General features: G+C 29.1%; 1 protein-coding gene across 3 annotated transcripts in view; it reads right to left on the reverse strand.

Moving 5' to 3' along the window:
* The window catches only part of LOC130664027 (alpha-mannosidase 2), a 106,760-nt gene that overhangs the window by 77,412 nt on the left and 15,173 nt on the right, over nt 1-14,175 (reverse strand). For all 3 annotated transcript variants that reach the window (XM_057463678.1, XM_057463676.1, XM_057463674.1), the window contains one exon: nt 10,650-10,731. The gene's annotated coding sequence lies outside the window, so the exon portion shown is untranslated. The remainder of the gene's footprint in view (nt 1-10,649; nt 10,732-14,175) is intronic.

Consider the following 14,175-nt stretch of genomic DNA (forward strand, 5'->3'; position numbering starts at 1 on the left):
AGATTGGAACGTTTTTCGCGCAACCAAAATGAAAATTTATGTAATTTGACTGCTTTAGGGGTAGTTGGGGGTGGCCTGCAATTTTCGGCTGACATACTAGCGCGTGTACGAAACATTTCAAAATTCTAGATCCAGTAGACTTTTTAATTGTCATTTTGTTTTTTGATTTTCGTTTCGCGAAAAACGTTCCGATTTTCAGGTACATCAAAAATTCAATTCTTTGATTAGATAATATTATTCTATTTCAATTTATAATTGAATATTCTTGTAGAGAACTAGAAGTATATATAAATATATATATATATACTTCTGAGGCTTAAGCAGAGTTCGTCTATTGCAGAAACTTGAAAATGAATATATATGTATGTATGTATGTAAGGAGTATGATGAAGTTGTGATGCAGTCAGTGGATGCTGGTGGGTATTATACGTGATGTTAAAATGGCACCAGCAACCTCAAGGTATGTTCGTTAACTTTAAAGGGGTAAGTCCTTTGGAGAGAATTTCACTTTGGTGCAGTCCAAGCGCACTAGTTTTACTGTGCCATACTGCCACAAAGGCTCTTGTTACTTGATCTTCCTATTCCGATTATAGCAGCAGTTGTAGAACTGTATGTGTACAGAACTCCACAACCATTTCTATTAGCATAAACCCTGACGCCCTAAACATTGTGACAACTATTTCCATAGAATCTTACTTAATGACTCTCTGTAACACTCTTCGCAAATATTTTTCTACAAGTTTATCATGTTTTTACTCAATTTGAATATTTATTACGACTTTGATAGTTGCCCTTTGGAAATTGTTTTAAGATTTACAATTTATGTCAAGACATCATGAATATAGAGTAAGTACGAGATCGTCATTAAAATTGAAATAGATTTTACAAACATTTCAACGATAAAAGCTTTTGAAAGTCATTTCTTGTTGATAAAGATGTCACTTTAAAACGCGGTTAGGAAGAAAGTTTTTTGAGACGATGAGGACAAATGTAACCGCAGGTAACACTTTTTTAGGCTTCTAGACCATCAACGATCATTTCTAATGAACGTAATATAAAAAGAAGGAACATTTTCTTATATATATTCAATTTAAAACTATTTGACCCCGGAGATCATATGAAAAATAAAAAAAAAACAATTTAGTTATTTTTTGTTCAGTGAGGGAAAACTAGTACAGCTATGCTGAGATCTCAAAGTGACTGCCCTTAATCGATCTCAAATTGACATCCTTTTAGATCGTATCTTAAATTTTTTTAAATAAACTGTTGATAATTGTTATCTTCATCTTTAGTCGAGTGGTTTTCACTTCGATTGCAATTAATTTTTAAAAATCTACTTTATCAACCTTCAAAAATTCTATTTCTCTTAAAATACCATATGTGGCGTTACTAGGACTCATTAATAGAAGTAGAGAAGATAACAATTGATTTATTGCACCTTTTCTGATATTTCGACACACACACTAACAAACTGACGCCAGCGAATTAAAATTAAATTAACAATTTTCAAGGGAGAGTAGAACATATTTGTCGCTTCGCGCTTGAAATGTGCAATGTGAAGTGCCAGAGTTATTGAATGACTCCACGCAGAGAAATTTTTAGTAAAAATTACCCAAAAAATATGATGCTGTGAGGACATGTAGTAAATATATAAATTTTTCCCATGCATATTGTAAAATATACTACTCGATAGCATGTAAATGAAGTGCGATTTCTACTAACACATGGTAAAAATTTAGTTACTGGCTAGATGTTCTGACAGTACCAAGCTGTATGGGTGCAAATGTGCAATAAATTGGACGATTTGAAAAAATTTTAAAAGTAGTGATGCCCAGAAAAAAAGGATTTCTTGGCGAAAAAATTTTTAATTATCTCAAGAAATATTTTTTTCTGTGTACAAAAACAAAGATAATGTACAAGGCATAGTATAATAGTTTTTGTTTAACATGCCCGCTAATCTGGTAAATTTGTGTATACTTTAGTGATACCTCGTGCCACCCAGTAAATGCACCACCGAGAAATGCCATCACACATCCCCTGGCGTCCATACGCGGCCTACCGTTTCCTATAGCGTGACCAACAGTCGTAAATCAGTATCCGCGGTTGTCCGATACCTAATCCTCGTTACGTCGTAATGCCAACACCAGTTACGACAAACGTGACAATTTTGTGTATGGATGTGCGTGCATGTACGCGTATGAGTCAATCGGGATTACCATATAGATTACACTACCGTTTAAATAAATAAATTTATTTTACAATTATAATTAAATTATTTTTTACCAAACAATACACTTTAGTAATTTGCTAGATAAAATCTCAAACGGTTTTTATAAAAATCAATAATGTAATTATGATATTAATGATTATAAATAGATTTATTTAGTGACCTTAAACGTTGATCGTAAATTAATAGATAAAGTTACAGATAAGTTAACCTATGTTATTAAACGAAACCGTCGTTGATTAAACTTAATTTATGAATTTATCACTAAATTACTGTTATTTATGGACTGATAAATAGCTCTGATTTAAGCTCACACAGAACCTCGTAATATATTGAAGATAATTATACATTATCATCACGAATTCTGGGTTTACTAATTACGTGTTTTATTAAAAAGATTATTTTTAACACCGATGATTCATCGCAATTATATATAAGATGTTAGAAAACACATGGATTCAAAAAAATAATTTTGAATATTATGAGAGTTATAATTTACTTATAAACTTCTTTTATTATGAGAGTTTTAGGAAAATATAATCGAATAACTTGATTTAAAAGTTATCACGAAATGTCAGGCGATCAAACTCTACATTAAACTTCATTATAAAACTGCCAAAACATCAAGAAAGTTGTTTAACTAAATTATATAAAAGGTATAGTTTTAAAAACTAAAAGGAATAGACAATTCTAATACAAGTAAGATACATAAAAAGTTGTTGGTATTTCCGATCTAAGTTCCTTTACTTCCTTTTTTTAAAATTTTGGTAATTCAAGATATCAGTGTTAAAATTCGTAAACAAACTGAAAAATTAATAGCTTTTCAAAATTATATATAATGAGAAGGGAAAAAGTATTAGACGTTATCTAAGAAAATCTTTCATGAAAATTTTCTTAATACTTGTGGATGAATTTTGAATTGTCATGTCATATTTTTAAAAAATTTTGAAAAGGGTCAGATGATTCCAGCCGAAGATTACAAAACGTAACCGAAACAACACTTTGTAGTAACTGTTAATAAAAAAAATATGCTTAGGAACTCTATTTTGACAAATCATTATAAGACAACATCACTTATATAGTAAACTGAAAAACACATAGTATATATATATATATATATATATATATATATACATAAATATAAAAGAAAGACGAGTAGAACAAGTGCTGAAGAATTGAAATGGAAACGAAAATTTTTTCTTTTTCTATAATCTTGAGACATTTTAAACAGGAAGAAATTATTTTCGCTTGAAATGATATGGTGTCATACTAAAGCTGGCCCATGTTGGCCACCTGTAGAAATTGAAATAAATGTGTTGCAAAAATTACTATGGCCATAGTAAAATTGACAATGGCTATATCACAAATTATTGTACACTGAAAAAAAGTACTATTTTCCAAACAAGAATTTCTTGGTTCAAGAAATCTGTTCAAAATATTTGTTGTATTATTATTTTTTTTTTATTTCTAGAGAAAAGAGCATCAAAATTACTTTTGTTATTATATAAATTTGATATTATATTACGAGTAAACAAAAGAATAGCTTTACTTGAATTAAATGAAAATTATTTCCTTCAATTCTACGAATTCTTGAGACAAAATTATATACTCATAAAAATTATCAAGAATATATGTTCTTGCATCAAGTAAATGTTCTTAATAAAAGTATTTTTTTTTCTCAGTGTAAAGATTGGAAATTTTACTATGGTCATAGTTATTTTTGCAATATGTTTATTTCGATTTCCGCCCGGTGACCAATATAGTTCGGCTTTGCTATGACACCATAGAATTTCAAACGAGAATAATTTTTCCGTGTACTTCTACGAGTATTTTTCAGTAATATATTTTATATATTGTGTTGAAGTGTTTGAATTCAATTTGAATAGTTTATTGTTTTGTTCCAAAATGTATGAAGAAAATTTCACTGCCATAACAGGTAAATTTTCTTACAAAGAAATATATATATATTTCCTATATAGGGTATTTTAAGAGCGTTACACTGAGAGAAAAAAACGGTTTTCTGAACTAAGGAATCGTAGTTCACAGACGACTCAGCTATTGAAGTCAGTTTCAGTAACTAATACGCCACAGTAAAGTGCTCTACGACTACATAGTCGTTCTTACTATTTTTAGTTACATATACTAAGATAGCAATAATGAACATAACTAGTTTAGGGAAAGTTTTTATTACTATCAGTTTAAAGTTAACATAACTATAATTTATATTGTAGTAAGAAATTTATTCTTAGTCTAATAAACATTAAGATTATTGTGATATTAATAATGTACACTTAGTTCTTCAGATCATTTATAATAGTAGCAATAAGTATTTGTGTCTAGATGTACACACTAGAAAATCGAACTTTCTGCGAATGTACTAATTTGACTTATTGTAACTAAACATTCATAGTTACCATTGCCATAATTTAGTATTGCAAGAAACAAAATTATTTAGCGATCTGTAGTGCAAATTTTGTTTTATTGTTACTGAATTCTTTTTTTTTTTATTAGCCAACGTTTATGTGATAAATACAGAAAAATTTTTTTTTATTACATTAAATGTACTTGATGTTTTTCTATTATTACAAAAATTATTTTAGGAAACATTAATGTTAAACATTAATGTCATAATGTAATTTAGTACATACTATATTACAATCAAAAAGGTTACTAGTCACTCTGTCAAATGACAGAGAAGTACTAATGCCAGAAATGTTCTCAAGCTTGGAATATGATACTTCTGAAATAAGTTTCTTACCAGGGACACTACAAAAAGTGGGCGCGATCTAGTGGCGAGCACCGAACTACTTCCAATGCTGTTGCCTTGCTCTGGTGACTTCCCTCTCCTCCATATATATCTTTTCTCCCAAGAAATTTATCCCTTAGTTTAAGCAACTATTCTGTTTTGGTTGGAGCATGAAAAGTTCTTCCGCTAAATAATAGTACTCATTAAGAGAAATTTTATTTTTTTTAAACAAAAAAGTGCAGATTGCTACAAAAAACTAATACATCTTGCTTCAAAAAAATATCTAATTTTAAGAAATAAAAACTTCTGTAACAAGTAAAAATTTATCTTGAATTTTTATCTCGAATCGAAATATTTTTTTCAAGTCAACATATTCCTACGCTTAAATCGAAACATTTTTACTTATTTAAAGAGTTTTAATTTCTCAATATAGGAGATATTTTTTGTAGCAAGATATGTTAGTTTTTAGTAACAATTGCATTTTTTAGTTTGAAAAAAATAAATTTTCTCAGAATAACTACTATTTTTTTTAAGCGAGAATTTTTGTATGCTTCAACCAAAAAAAAAAAATAAAAAGTTGTTTAAGCTAAAAGGAAAATTTATTGGGAGAAAAGATACATGTATATATTATCTTGATTGATTTTCATTTTAATAAATAATTCCGAATTGATTGACAACAAAAAATTTTTACACGCCCTTTTGGTATAAAAAAAAATTTTTTTTCACTTTTTTAATCCATCTTCACATTTTTAACAATTCGGAATTGATAAGCAAAAGAAATGTTTGATACGCTTCTTTGGCTCAGCAGACCCAATAAGGCGTATATTTTGCAGTACGCACTTTTGGCATTAGGATCGGAATTTATAGCCAGGGAAACTAAATATTAAGGGTATCCATAACTATATTCCCCTTGAATTTTTTTTTACAGTTGATTATTAGTCAGCAGAAATATTTTATAATTATTAAATTAACTGGAAATTGATTGTTTAGACAACTAAGATGAAATAGTACGCTTGATACTTTTGTCAGTAGTAAAAGAAACTAAATAAATGCAGTTCTATGTGACGACAACTAAACTTTTAGTTGAGTCAACTATTAAAATTATTTCTACCAACTATCATACAGTCACTAAGCTAACATAGTTACTGTATCTATATTATGTTAATTGACCCAATGATAAAGGTAATATTGTGTTCACTACTAAGCCTTGATTTAAAAAGATTGAAGTTTTGTAGTGACCATAATGAGACAAAAATAGTTTCTTAAGTTTAGTTAATGTAACTATTTTTTCGTGCTGATCCACACTAGTATATAGTTCCAGTAACAATAAAAATTGGTTAGGGAGACTATATTTTTATATCTGTCGCTGAATAGTTCAGGTTACTAAGCACTTTTCTCTCAGTGTATAAAAACTGCAGAACAGAAATAAAACAAAGTTTCTCCAACAGTACTATGTTTGGTAAACGTCACTTTTGCGTAAGGTTTACAACTTTACTAAAAGTATAAAATATTTTTTATCTTACACATATAAGTCGTTTTATGTAAATTCAAATAAAAATAGTGTAATAGAAATATTATAATAATAAAATAAATGGTAAGGAACTAGAATAACTTGAATAGTTATATAATTAATGATTGTTTAATTGTTATAAAAAGTATTATATCTATCATTTGAAAGTAAACTCACGGAGCTCTTTTATCTTTGGTAACCATAAAAAAAAGTTTGTCAAAGTAACAAAGCCAAAGTTTTGCGGGTAAAATTACTGTTGAATAATTTGTAACGCCTCAGAGATTTTAAATGGAAAATTTTGAGAAACGAAAAGTGTAAAAAGGCTCGAGGAGCAGCACCAGCTTCACAAAGAAACTGACGTACTGATAGTATAATGAATCTAGGAGAAGACAAGTTAAAGGGACTAAAAAAATATCACAGAGATATAAAATGTTAAGTGAGTTAAAAAAATAATTATTTTTTGAATATCATTTTTAAATTAATGCCGCCAATATTTTATAGACAAGCTTTCATTTTTATTTACTCGTTATTAGATTATTTTTAAGAATTAAAAGAAAAAAAGAAAAATTTTATTAAATAGAAGCTAATAATTTTGGCATTGATGTTAAACTGTTAAATTATCTTTGTGTTAATTAGTTTTTTTTTGTTTATTTGTTGAATTAAAAGCTGTCTGGATCCATGACAAATTATCTGTATTAAAAATAAACTCTAGTAAACGCAAATAAATTCGATTGGTCGTGAGAAATTTCTACAATGCATTTAAACGGATCTCTGGGAATGAAATTACACGCGGGATTCAATATCGAGTTAATGATTCGTGACAAATTAACCAGAGTGCTATGGTATTCGAGGTCACATTGAGCGTGTGAGAATCCAAATGCACACAAAATTACTCAATATTAAAAATATTTTACCCGAAAATAAAAAAGTTCATTTTAGAAAACAATCGATTACATTCCCATGATTTAATTTCTAGCAGGAATAAAAAAAGCCACTTCTCTATATAGTTATCAGTTTAAATTTAATAATCTGTTTCGCATGCTAGTATTACATTATATTTTATGGAATTACATCAGTTAAATGAGTTAATAATGGTAATTAGTAGAGTAGAAAAAAAAATAAGTGACACGTTATAACCAGAACAAAACACGCAGTAGGAAATGAACAATTGGTCACGGCAATTAGTAATCCGTTATAAGAATACGATAATAACCATAATGATGATTAGAGAATGATTTAGTGATTGAATCCCAGCACAGGTCAAAACGCGTAGCATGAGAAAGAAACGATATATAATGATAACAAAAGACATATATAAAAATAAGAATAATAAAAAAGATAAATGAGAAGTATAACAACAACGAAAGGTAGAGTAAGTACATCACAATTTACAATATGAAGGTACATAAGCAGTACACACTCTAGTACACAGTATACACTATCCTACATTCAACTTCATCTAAGCAGACAACATAACAAACACAACATAAACTTTTCGGGGTCGGCAATTTGTGAATTAATTTCCCTCAACTGTGCTCATCAGGCGAATTCTATTTCCCTTCGGATTATAACCAGCTCGACGACCCGAGGGTCCTAGAAAATCAGTGTTTAAGCAATGCCCACTATCATGTTTCTTGTTTCTATCTATCACGTAAACGCTAAACTATGAAAATAACCAGGGCAAGACTAAAACTATAACCATATACTAGTATTCTGTCCTATAATGATATCTCTTTATCTTTTATTACTTCTCGTGAGTATCGTTTTAACTGTAATATATAATATCTACTCTCTTTTATATTACTTTAAAGGTAATATTAAAAATGCCGTAACAAAATTTTTTAATAAAAAAATTTGACATGAAAAGAGCCGTTCTTTCGCCAATAAACTTGTCCATGTTCTATTAATCAAGAGCATAGCATAGATATAAAAGTTTCAGTTATAACCTAAGTAGAATAAGTAATATAATACAAAAGTTATAGACACAATCGATAAATTTTGCTGCACGTATATCACAACCGTATATAGAACAGACTATAGACTAAAGACTATTATTATTTTATACAATATTGCAGTAGAGACGACGTTATGTAGACGTTCAGACAAAATCTTCATATATTATGATATGAAGATAAAATAAAGATCACTTTTCATTGGTCTTTTATGAGAATCTCTCATTATATTTTTATATATTGAGACGAAATAACATTAACTGAATATTCAGTGTGTATAAGTATAGAATTTAATTTGAGAACAAAATGCTAATTAATAGACTATAGAAATTTTATTTTTCAGTTTTAATTAAATTTATGACGCTTGTTAATTAATCTAAGTACTTTGGAAATCCGCAAGATAAGTTTAAATTATGAGTAAATTTATGAAATACATGAGTTTAAATTAAAGTTACGTGGTTACAATTTGAAGTAAAGTTCAGGAATTTAAATATAATACTAATTAAAAAATAATTCACGTAAAATTATCTATTTTATGTGGAAACTAAGTTAACGAGATGACCTAATTTCGGTATTAGTGAATACTAACTTTACGAAAATATTGTAAGCTCATAAGCATATGGCTCACATTTAAATTAAATAGTAAGAACTACAATCGCAATTTAGATCGCAAACCCTGAGAGTTTTTGATGTTGAATTTATATACGACAATACGTATTCAAATAATTACCGAGTTTCAAAAAAATATTCAAGTTTTTTAATGATAAAATTTTGATGAGATTCAAATAAAAGTTTCGTCGGATTTTATTTTCTTTTTACAAAAAGCTTTTTGCAATAACGTAATTTAGAGAAAAAAAGTGAGCAAAAAACATTCATGAAAAATATAAAATATATAAAAATTATTTGAATTCTTTTTATTAGAAGACATTGTAATATATCTAAGTCAGAAGCAATTTTTCATTGCAATCTCGTGCTAGAGAATTTACAAGACCGCATTTTCGCAGCCCTCTTGGATTATCATCAAAAAGAGGGAGAGAGAAGTTGGTGCAAATTAAACTCGAAATATTAATAGCCCGAGATTAAATCAAACTCTAGTGCAATCTTGTGTACAAGACATGTGGCTTTGGGTTAAATGTATCAGAGGTATATCAGCATTTGTCTGAGAAATATACTGAGTAACGGATGCAAAAGGGAATCGAAAACGGATGTAACGAAACCATAAATGAATTCCTGGGGCAATGGTTGAATTAAAGATGCTGAAATTTTGATAACTGTTGTTTATAGTCACCGTTAGACATCTATTACTGTGTTTTTTTTTTCTTTCATTAAATTGTACTGGTAAATATTATTAAATTATCAACTTATCAAATATTCACCTACGTTAAGATTCTAAAACTCAGGTTTTATCTAGTCTACCGCAAAATTATATTAAAAGTGACACTATATTGCCATGGACACTAGTCTGATTGCGAAAGTTTATAAGTGAATTAACTCCAGAGCCACGATCTCTGAGAGTAAACCAGGTGTAGAGTATGAACCGAGAAAGTAAGTGTGAGAGAGTAAGAATCAAGTGACCACGACATCATATATATGTATATATATAGTAAGTGAAATGCACTTTTCCCTAATCCGTAACCACAGGCAAACTTCCTTAGTCCCTTTAATGTCCCAAGTGTTATATATACACCGGATGATAGAACTCGAGACGGCTAACGTAGTGTACACCGGTTGATTTAATGAATAAGGAAATTGAGCCATGGGAAATTTATTCTAAAATGCCGTAAAATAAAATAAAAGTAAACAAAATCTTGTGAAAAATATTCAAAGTCACGAAAATATAAGCTCTGGTACTAGAACGAAATTATGCCGTAAGAAACATGTCAACAGATTTTTGAATAGTTATTTTTTAGCGCAACTAGAGTAAGCGAATGTAAGTAAATTTTTAATTTAATTTATTTTTGTTGTGTTAAATGTATTTTTGAGGTATAATCCGTTGAAAAGGCACATCGTTTGTCGTGAAAATTACATGTCACCTTAATCCTTGACACGAATACTCCTCCGAGTCTAACGAGAGACGGTCGTGAGATTTAATGAACGAGGAAACGAAAACGAGGTTGTAAATTAAGTTAACCATAGCAGGCTGAGCTGGTGCCGACGCAGGAGTGCAACTGTTCAGCATCACCAACTAAAGGATTTAGATATGTACTTACTTACCTAAAAGTAAATGAAGTCTCTAGCTACGGCTGCCTCTGTTGCTTTTGCTTCTGCTGTCTTGATGATTAATTTTTATTTATTTCTGTAACAAATTAAATATTATTTTTATTTTAATTAAAATTTTAGTTTTATTATATTTAAGCTGTTGAATAATGAACTAATTGATTTTATTGTTTGATTTATTTTTGTTTATTTAATACATAAAAAAAATGAAAGAAAACAAAAAGAAAGTGCCAAGGAGCATCGGTGTATACAAACAGAGTCTGGGGAAATGAAATGAGAACAAATACAATCAATTTACGCTGACGCTGAATCACGTTCTCGTTGAGGCGAGTGGTGGAAGATAAGAATAAAAAGAAAACGTAAGGAGTGAAAAATAGAAAAAAGATAAAGTAAGTGGACTAAAAAGAAAATAGACGAATTCAAGAATAACAGGAAAAACAAGACTCAGAAGAAGTAGGAGAAGAAGAAGAAGAAGATTCGAATCGGTTCGAGTGTAGTGTGTAGAGATACTTGTTCTGGCAATTTAAAGCTTACTATTATTTGATGCTGTTTTTCTTTTCCTGCAAATACGTCAGTCTGCTTGGAAAAGCCTCTCCAGTGATCAAGAACACGAACAAGAAATAGACAAGGGCAGAATAAGACGAAAACAAAATTTTAAAATAAATAAAGATTTGAAAAAAAAATATGAATTTTATCGTTATAATTACGAATCGAAATTTTTTTAATTTTAATCATTTTCTAAGGCGTAATTACTTTATTTATTATGGTAATGGGGTGAACTTATATTAGTGTAATTTACAAGGATAATAAACAGGGAAGAATATCATTTATATATATTTTGTCTTATAATTTAAAAAAAAATTCCATGTAATTTAGTAATTACATACAATTTAAAAACAATTATTTGCTTTGTTTATGTAACTTATTTATTCAAATAATTATATAAACATGAAAACAATGCGGGAATAATAAATCACGTAATGACCATTGAAAAATATATAAATAAAAATAAAGTAATTACTCGCAAATAATGAGCCGGGAAATTATTCTCACGATTTTATATTATTATGAAATATTTTATGAAACATGGAAATAATCGCAAAATTCTTGTAAAAGAATTGAATTTTTATTGTCTATTTATTGAAAGTGTTTTCCGGGCCTTTCACTAACTTTAAAAACGTATATATAGATATATACTTTTTTTTACTATTTAATTTCTTTGGTAAAAAGTTTCGCGACAGAAAAAAAACGGATGTGAAAGGCTACAGAGAAATGAAATGAGAAAAGAGGATTAAAGGAAGCGCGCGGTGGTTTTACAAAGGTAAACTTCTCTTCTCGTACTGTCGAATGAACGCGAGACAATGCAAAAAAAGTGTAATTAAAAATGGACAGACTAATTAAATTAGAGAAATTACTGCTTCTTGTGTATAGGTTTTTTAAAAATTCATTAAAGAAATTAAAAGTATACAATATTTATAATTACTTTCTTTCTGTCATCGGATATCACATTTATAAAAAACGGAAACAAGCCTTCAGATATCATTGTATATAACAGAAGTATTCAGGATAAATTACTATACGAAAATATTTACCAATCAATTCATATTCAACTCCATGTAATTACATAAAAAAATTTTTTTTAGGTTCCCTTCGGAGTCAAATTCACTTCGAAAGGGAGTTTATTTTAATATCGTAACTCCGTCTTTGAGTGAATGCGGATTGAGATAAAATCTAGATCATTCCGGTGAAAAAAAATTCCTTATTTACTCCGTATGCGGGGTAATTTTTTAAAAACTCCGGAACTCAAAATGACGGAATGGATTCGGAATGAAGTAAAATCTGCAACCACTCCGATTTCACTCCCGATTTTGTACAGAGTATGAACATTAACATTTGGGATATTAGCAGAATTAGGAATCAAGCATTTAGTTCGTTTTGTCAAGTTGTTATTTGAATAATTAATAAAGTAAACCTACTTAGGTTGAAAACGAGATAAAGATATCAGCTGAAATAAAAATATTTAATTTTCAGAAAATAATAAGATATAAAAGATTAATTAACTGAACTAAGTAGAACGAGCAATCAAACCGATAAAGACTATAATGGTAGTTGTCCCTAAGCGTCATGGGGATCATCCCTGCGAGATAACGCACCCGGATTAAAATGAAAGAATGAAATGGATGAAGGAATAAAAAAAAATATATATAGACAGATAAATTGTTAGACGTTATATAAGAAGGCCAAGACAAGAAGCTGGCGGGTATATCCACCCTGAGGAGTTTTCTGGTCGTCGTTTTCAGGAAATTTCCGCGTAACTGGGCTCGAATCGAACGCGGATACCCGGAATCGAGATAACGAGAACGGAAAGGGTTCCCCAGGGGATAAAATTGCCAAGCGGATTCCTGTCTTTATCTCTCTTTACTCTCACCCTTGCTGTCGATTACTATTTTTCCCGACAATTCAGGCATACAAGAGCGTACAGAGTACAGAGTACGCTCGTGCTTGCGCTCTGTGCTCTACTTTTTTTTTTACACTAGAATTTTACACTTAGCGACGTTTTAACGCTCCAACAATTCTCAATAATGGTTATTCGACTGCTTTGTTTCTTTTTTTTGTTTCTTTACGATAGTTCAAAAAAATGAAGAATGTACAAATTTCAATTATTGTTTCTCATTATAACACCATATACATATACGTATATCAAAGTAGCCGTGTTTTAATGATGATGAGGTAAAAAAAGGGTTGAATTTTCCTGTACAATACGTGTTTGCATAAGAATACTTTGACTATTTAACTTGTGACCGCAAGACAGCTCATAAAGTTGGGAAATATAAAGCACCGTGGAAACCGTAATAGTATGGGAGCATTATAAAATTCAAATGATAGCAGGTATGAAAGATATCAAGAGAGAAATAATGTGAGAATAAAAAATTAATAGCTACAAAATGTTAAAAAAATTTTGCCCAATGTTAAAAATATTTTTAACCATGTGGTCAAATACCTTAAATTCTTGTATAACTTTATGAAACTACATATGTTCTTTTTGAATGCGGTCATTTGAAAAAAAAATCTATTTACCCTCCTGTCCAATAACTAAAACTATTTTATATTCTGAAATAAATGTTTACTTTAAATCGTTTGGGATTGCGATTGGATGAACAACTGATTAAAAATATTGATCAATTTTTTTTTTTAATCAACGTGAAAAAAATTCATTGTAAAATTTATATTGTCATTCATTAAATTTCAAAAAAATAATTTTACAGATGTCACTCGGTAATTAAAACTGAATATTTCAATTACCAAGAATGTCTGATCAATTTCATATTTTTAACAGACAATCTAAATATTACAAATATTAATATTTCATAAAACATTTAAAAAATTGAAAGGATATTCCACGAGTTGTAAAATATAAATTCCATAATAAAACCAAATAAAAAATTTAATATAAAGCTAAAATAAATAAGACATTTATTTTTCATTTTTTCCCTCTTCAAATATTTACAGCATTATATGAACG

The sequence above is a fragment of the Microplitis mediator genome, chromosome 2 (genome assembly GCF_029852145.1).
Source record: "Microplitis mediator isolate UGA2020A chromosome 2, iyMicMedi2.1, whole genome shotgun sequence".
NCBI classification, from domain to species: Eukaryota; Metazoa; Arthropoda; class Insecta; order Hymenoptera; family Braconidae; genus Microplitis; species Microplitis mediator.